The sequence below is a fragment of the Capsicum annuum genome, chromosome 11 (assembly GCF_002878395.1).
Source record: "Capsicum annuum cultivar UCD-10X-F1 chromosome 11, UCD10Xv1.1, whole genome shotgun sequence".
NCBI classification, from domain to species: domain Eukaryota; kingdom Viridiplantae; phylum Streptophyta; class Magnoliopsida; order Solanales; family Solanaceae; genus Capsicum; species Capsicum annuum.
Window position 1 is genome coordinate 144,500,328 of NC_061121.1, and position 8,177 is coordinate 144,508,504.

The window sequence follows — 8,177 nt, forward strand, 5'->3', positions numbered from 1 at the left end:
AAGCAAAAAAAAACAAAAACAAAAAAAATGAAAAGAAAAAAAAATAAATTAAGGAAAAAAAGAAAGAAAAAACAAAAAAAGAAAAAGAAAAGAAAAAAGGGGAAAAGAAAAAATAAGAAAGAGAAATAAAAGATAGAAAAAGAGAGAAAATAAAGGACAGAGACTATGAATTGTATTTAATTGGTAAGAGATGTTATGAATTGTAATTAATTGAAATTTAGACTAAATGAGATGATTAGAAGCTTATGTTTGCTAATCCATGTAGGTCTCAAGCAAATATAATTAATTTATATATTTGTTTGTATATAAATATAAATGATAAATTGTATATGTTATATAGTATGATACAAATAAATATAAAGTATACAAAATATATAAAATATAAAACGCAATGACAACAAAAAAATAAGAAAAAATACAAAAAAAGAAAAGAAAAATGTCGAAACAAGAATGAAAAAGGGGGAAACGAAAATAAAAAAAAGAGAATGCAAAGAAAAAAAATAGATGAAAAAAATGAGAGAAAAAAATAAAATATAAGAAACGTGTAAAAAATTAAAAGAAAAAAAATGAAAAAGAAAAAGCAAAAAATTAAATTAAAGAAAAAAAAAAGAAAAAACTTTAAAAAAAAAATGAATACCCATATTTTACCCATTTTGTCCATATTTGTATAAGCTTTTCAAATGAGTTGATGTTCGTATTTATCCATTTGAAACATGAGTAATCCAACTCAGCAAATATGAATTAAATGGACTCCTTCACTAATATGGGCTGAAATTATCACTCCTACCTATACTACAATATCCCAGTTTGAAGTCGGACTTATGCTTATGTATGATACCACATAATTGACATTTGACATGCACTTTGTCTACTCATTCAAAATACCTTTACACTACTCTGAATCTTGATCTTCAAGGACTAGGAGAAGGTGAATGAGAAGGAACCAACATGGGTTATGGTGCAGCGGATAGGGCTACTCCACTTTTAATCAGAGGTCGAAGATTCGATCCTGGGCATGAAGAAAACTCTGTTGGGAGCGTTACCTCCTGAATGAGGCCCTACCCAATTATGTGAAAATTGAAGAATGAAGTGGTATTTATAATTTGAATATAGGGTTAAAGTGTAATTTAATAAACATAGAGGTTAAAATAAAGCTGGCAACAACTAGTTTTTTAAATTGGCAATGACTAATTTTTTAAAATTGGAAACAGCCTAATCAATTAAATGTAAATGCCAATTTTATTATTAGAAAACTTATTTTTTAAAAAACAAATCAAATATTGACCCACAAACCCGACCTGTCCCCAGTTAACCCACTAAGCACCCTAAAACGAGCAAGGGGGATGGGCCCGACACCCTTTCCCCTCTTCAAATCCGACGTCATATCCCAACCTCTTAACATAATTTCGGACATGCCCAGAAGATAACTCCGAAGTGAGAAAATCGACAGAGCAGAATGTTCGAGAAGATGAAGAGATGGAGATTTTCTACCTATTTTCCTGAAGGAGTTGAAGATTTGTTTATAATGTCCGAGTATATATTTTTTTTGTTGGTCCAGGTGACTTTTGGCCATTGTAAATAACTTTGATTTTGTGTTAATAAAAGGGCCCCAAGCCCGACTTAATCGAAAAAAAAAAGGAGGAAAAGACCATTCTTAAGACTTGACTACATTAATGATAGAATAAAAGTCTTCTTTGCATCTGTAACCGTTTTTAAAAATTAAAAGAAGATAGTTATAATTCCTAATTCAATGCTATAATAAATTGTCATATACTTGTGCTGTCTAAGATTTAAGGAATTCATTTCAATTCTTACACAAAATACAAAATCTGTCTATATGTACACATTAAAAATTTCCTTAATTAGATCAAATATTTTATCCCTCCCAACCCCAGAACATTTTCTCTCTAAACTAATAGCATGTTTGGCTAAATTCTAAAATCAACTTATATTGAGAAGTGCTTTTTTCAAAAGTGTTTTTCAAAAGAAGCGTTTGTGTTTGACCAATAAATTTTTTTCAAAAATAATTTTTTGCAGCAGTTAGTATTTGACAAAATTTTTAAAAGTATTTTTAAGTGTATTTTTCTAAAAGTGTTTTTTCTAAAAAAAATACTTTTGGGGAGAAGCTACATTTTTTAGCTTATGAAAAAGTGATTTTGCTACTCTCCAAAAACACTTATTTTCTCTCAAAAGCTTGATCAAACATCTCAATTTTTTAAAAGAAATATTTTTAAAAAAAATAACACTTTTTAGAAAAAATAAATTTGTAGGTGCTTGGAGGTGAGAGGGGTCTCGGTGGCGTACATCAGAGCTATTAAGGACATGTACGATGGAGGGAAGACCTGGGTGAGAACGGCGGGAGGAAACTCAGAGCAGTTTTCGATCGAGACCGGGTTGCATCAGGGATCGACTCTTAGTCTGTTCCTTTTTGCATTGGTGATGGACGTATTGACGCGAAGCATTCAAGGCGAGGTGCCTTGGTGTATGTTATTTGCCGATGACGTGGTGCTGATTGATGAGATGCGAGGGGTGTGAATGACAAATTGGAGGTTTGGAGGCAAACCCTTGAGTCTAAGGGGTTTAGGTTGAGTTGGTCCAAAACTGAGTATTTGGAATGAGAGTTTAGTGACTTGAGACAAGAGGGCGAGGGGTGGTAAGGTTGAACTCCCAAGATGTCTGTAAGACGGACAGTTTTTAGTATCTTGAGTCTACAATTCAGGGGAATGGTGAGATTGATGAGGATGTCTCTAAACATATTAGAGCAGGTTGGATGAAGTGGAGGCTAGCCTCGGGAGTGTTGTGTGATAAGAAAATGCCCCTTAAGCTTAAAGACAAATTCTATAGAGTGGCAGTCCGTCCGGCCATGTTGTATGGTGCGGAGTATTGGCTAATCAAGTACTCGCACATTCAAAAATTGAAGGTGACGGAAATGAGAATGTTATGTTGGATGTGTGGGCTTACTAGAGGTGACAGAGTAAGAAATGAGATTATTCGGGAGAAGGTGGGAGTGACTTCAGTGGAAGACAAGTTGCGGGAAGGAAGACTGTGATGGTTTGGGCATGTGATGAGGAGGAGTGCGGATGCCCCAGTCCAGAGGTGTGAGAGACTTGTTTTGGATGGCATCAAGAGGGGTAGGCCGAAGAAATACTGGAGAGAGGTGATTAGACATGACATGGAGCAGCTCCAGCTGACTGAGGACATGACCCTAAATAGGAAGGTGTGGAGGTCGCGAATAAGGGTAGAAGGCTAATGCGGGTGTGTGGATTGTAGCTTGCAGTCTGGAGAATCTTGTGTAGCCGGGTTAGTAAGCCTAGGTCCGTGTTCATAGGATCCTTGTTATGGGAGTGTAGGTTATTACTAGGTGGGTGCACTAGAATTAGTACCTATTTTCTTATTTTGTATCGCCCTTATATGTCGTATTTCATATTTCTCTAATGTCCATTTTATTAGTTCTTATTCCTGATTTTCTATTATGTTTTTCATCCCTCTGTTTACTGTTCACTACTTTGAGCCGGGGGCCTATCAAAGACAATCTCTCTACTTCCTCGGAGGTAGCGGTATGGACTGCGTACATCTTACCCTTCCCAAACCTCACTTTTGTAGGAATACACTGGGTATGTTGTTGTAGAAAAAATAAATTTGGCCAACAGGCTATAGGCATCTCAAACTCCATGCTTTTGCTATTGACATGGAGAAAATGAGTTCTTTTAGAAAGTGAAAGAAGGCGAGGGGAGGTTTTAAGAGATTGCAATATTATGAGTATACCAATATAAATTACACCAATAATATTGTGAGTATAATATAATTATACTAATAATATAATGAGTATAATAATTATATCAGTAATATCATTGTATAATAATTATACCAAATAATGAGTATAATAGTACCTATTGCTAATAATATCAATAATTTTATAAATATAATAATAATTATATTGGAATAATATACAATATACAATTCCTTCAAATAACTTACATAAAGAAAATTTTCTAAACTTATATGGAATAAATATTCATGATATTATCATTGAATATACTAGATAGGAGGTGGTAATTTATTTATTTTTTACTTTTCAATTTCTTTATTTCTCGTCCCCTTTCTTTTTTTCGTTTATTTCTTTAATTCTTTAATTTTTTTTCTCTACTTTTTTTTTCAGCTTTATTTTTCTCTTTTTTCTTTATTGGCCCCTTTTATTTTTTGCATTTTTTCATTTTTTCTTTATTTTTCAATTTCTTTATTTCTTGTTCTTTTTTTTTCTTTTCTTTTTATTTTTATTTTCTATCTTTGTTCTTTTTTTTTATCTCTTTTTCATTCTTTTGTTATCATAATACTCTTTATTTTTTTTTACCACAAGCTAATTTCATATTTTTGATTATTTTGATCTAATTTTTTTTTGTCATTTTATTTGAGTCTCTTTATTTTTTTATTTATTTTTTTATTTGCTTCCGTTTGTAATGATACCATCACAATATATTTATATATTGTCATGGTGCCACTAATGTCAGTTTTAATTCCTAGTGGGGTCTCCATGATATCATCATAGTATATTTTTATACCGTTATAGTATCATTGATGTCTGCTCAATCCTTCATGATACCATTATAGTATATATACATATATTTGATATGGTATCATTGGATTTGCTTAAATTTGTAATAATATCATAATAATATATTTATATACTATCATGGTATCATTGATGTCTGCTTTAATCCTTCAGCGAGATCTCCGTGATACCATCACAGTATATCTATATATTGTCATCTATCATTAATGGTTGCTTCAATCCTTAGTAGGATCTCCATGATACCATCACAGTATATCCATATATCGTCATCGTATTCTTGATGTTTGCTTCAGTCCTTCAGTCATAACTCCATGATACCATCACAGTACACTACTAGAAATTAGTATTTTTTCCGACGACTAATGTAGTCGAAATATAGTCGAAAAATAACTTTTCGACTGTTTTATGATAGTCAAAATATAGCTTGTTGAAAAAATATTTTCGACTACAGTAGTCAGAAGTTTTCGACTACTGTAGTCGCAGATTGAAAATTATAAAATAACCAAAAAAAAAAAAGAGATTCTGACTACGATAGTCGGAAGATTAATAAACTAATTAAAAATAATTATTTAATAATTATAATTATTTCGACTACTATCGTCGGAAAAGTAATAAATAATTATTTAGTAATTATAATTGTTTCAACTACTGTAGTCGGAACTTTAATAAATAATTATTATTTCAACTACTTTAGTCAAAATTTTAATAAATAAATATCCACCTACAAAATCTTTTCGATTACTGTGGTCAGAAACTAATAAAATAATTATTCCGACTACTGTAGTCAGAATATAATAAATAATTATTTAATAATTATAATTGTTCCGACTACTGTAGTCGGAACTTTAATAAACAATTATTTAATAAATAGTAATTATGCCAGGAACACGACTAATGCAAGTTCATCAACTAGTTTGACAAATCACAACATACATCATCCACCCTATTTCTTATGCAAATGTATCAATTGAGCCCTCAAATCAACTTAGATCATAACTGTTTCTACTATTAAGTAACAGGAACAAACTCTCTAAAAGTCTACAATAACCTATATTCATACCATGAACTGTGATAAGGAGAAAACATGGATTCACTATACAACATTTTCTAATTATAACATTCGTGATACATACAGATCTTTGCCATACTATCGACGCATATATTTTAAATGACTGAAGTGGAGAACAACCTACCTTCTTACCTATCAATATAGACAATAAGAAAGCATATTTACTGCCTCAGGAGGAGCGATCGCAGGTGGCTAAGATTTGTAGGGCAGATTCAACCTAAGGGGAAAAAGTCTCCCATTTTGCTTCAATACTTAGTTTTGAGAGGTTTGAGGCAAGGTGTGTGTTCTATGAGGATGCTAGATGAGTTTTAGGGGTATTATACCGCTTTCGTCTAGTGTTCTCATAGACACACAACAAGTGTCAAGCATGTCAAATCCCAAATATCTGCCAACAATCCTATAGAACACATACTTAAAAATAACAACATTATGTTGGACATGAACACACTCTACATATTTATTATTATCGTACACGTTTAGTTCATGACCATTACATTAACAAAAATGATGATTTTCCCTTGAGAATGATATCACCTGATCTATCGTCAGACAAAGCATGCATTTTTTCAATGGGGTCACTCAGACTTCACCCAAGAATCAGCACATAACAATCAAATCAACAAAGGTCATGGTTAACTAATTCTAGAAACAACACACCACCAACTGAAACCTCTATTTCATACTCCTTAGAAGACAATTTAATTCACAATATGACTCAAGCAATGGAGAGACTATGCTCCAAGTTAATTACATCAACTAGTAGCAAAGATCATGCCAAAAACTTCTCATGAGCATTTCAACAAACACGTGGAGGATGTCACAAAATGAAACAAAGTAAATAATGAAGAATTTGGGAAAATAAATTCCTATAAACACTAGAGTCACAAGAATTTATCTTGTCCATATTTGGGAAAAGATCTTGCAGTTTTTTCATCCTTTCGCTAATCCGAGTTCTTCTCATCTACAAATTGTCAACAAGAAAATGAGAACTTTACTTCAACTTTAACACTAATAACAAGTTTTATCATAGTGTGCACTTCAAGTATAAACGTGATTGATAAGAAAACTAGGTAAACAGGACATAATTTTACCCTCTCTGCAATACTTCACGGATGTGTAGCGCAACTTTTTTGGCATGAATTTTGCAAGGGACTGAATCTTGTTGAAATTGCAGGTATTTTTCAATGGCTGCCATCTCAGAAGATGTCTTAGTCAAGCTTAAATGGTGAGTTAAACCAGAAGTGTTGTAGTTTCTTGATTCATCATTCTGACAAACAAAACGAACATTTGTTAGTAACAAAAACAAAAAACAACAAGATCAATAGAAAGATCAAAAGGACAGAAAATAGAATAGCTACCTGATTAGTCATTCCATTGAAATTATTAGTAGAAAATATTTTCATATCACCATCTCTATTTCTCTTCAAAGAATAGAACGAAGAGTCGTTTCAAGATTCATTCTCAGCAATGCTAGGCATGAAATTCGAGCTAGATGATTGAGCAGATGAGTAACTTATATGATTGCTGAAAGCATTAATTGATGTACTTGCTTCCCTGTTATTCCCTACACTTGCTCTAAAATTCCCAACTTTTCTCATAAATCCTGCACATAATAAGCAACAAAATCCCCCCATTCTTGATTACTACTACATCAAAAACTATATCAAAGTAGCAAGCAAATCCATCATTCAGTAAATTTCTAATCCAAAAGAATAATAAAAAGCTTAAATCTCCGGTCTATTTCCAAATCGACCAAAAGCTAAGTTGCCCGGATTCTTCACTTTCGATGACACATTCGTATTAGATTCTACAAAAATGCACTACATTTTGAAGAATCCGACACACACACACTAATATTTTTAAAGAGTCCGAACAATATAGACCAAAAGTTTCCTCTTCTTTTAGCTAAATGATTGAGATCAAATCAACAAAGACAAAAAATTTCCTTCACAGATCCTAAAAAATAACTAGAAGTGAACTTCCCCAAGTATAAACGTAACCCACACATCCAGATTAAGCTAAATTCTTTTCATAAACTTAACAAACAAAAGTTATTAAAGAGCAAAATCAGTATAACATAAAAGAATCCAGCTGGTGAACTACTTTGTCTAATAAGATTAGAGCCACCATTACCATTGTTCAAATTTCCTCTAATTTGCATTTGCACACCTACACCATATGTAACTCCACTATACTTATATCTATTTTCATTCCCAAATTCCTCAACAATCTCCTGCTTCATAGAAGAACCAAACAGCAGCTGATTCTTCAGATCCCCATTAGCACAATTATCATTGTTAGGGTTTAAGAATACAATTTGTGAAAATCTCTCCAGTATACTTCGAAAAACTGTCCAAATTAACTTTCAGCAAGCACAAAAAATGCCAAACAAAGTAAACAGATTACTCATATATCATAACCAAACCTATAAATCTAAGTCAAACTGCAAGTTAAAAATCGAAACAAAACACCGACTCACTGTCGCAGTCACCACCAAGAAGAGAGCAGTGCCACCTCCGTCGGCAACAACGTCACCAC

At 32.4% G+C, this 8,177-nt stretch overlaps 1 pseudogene; it reads right to left on the reverse strand.

The window, feature by feature from the left end:
* Nucleotides 1–6,293: 6,293 nt before the first annotated feature.
* On the reverse strand, nt 6,294–8,171 carry LOC124888507 (annotated as a pseudogene).
* Between the last annotated feature and the right edge of the window lie 6 nt (nt 8,172–8,177).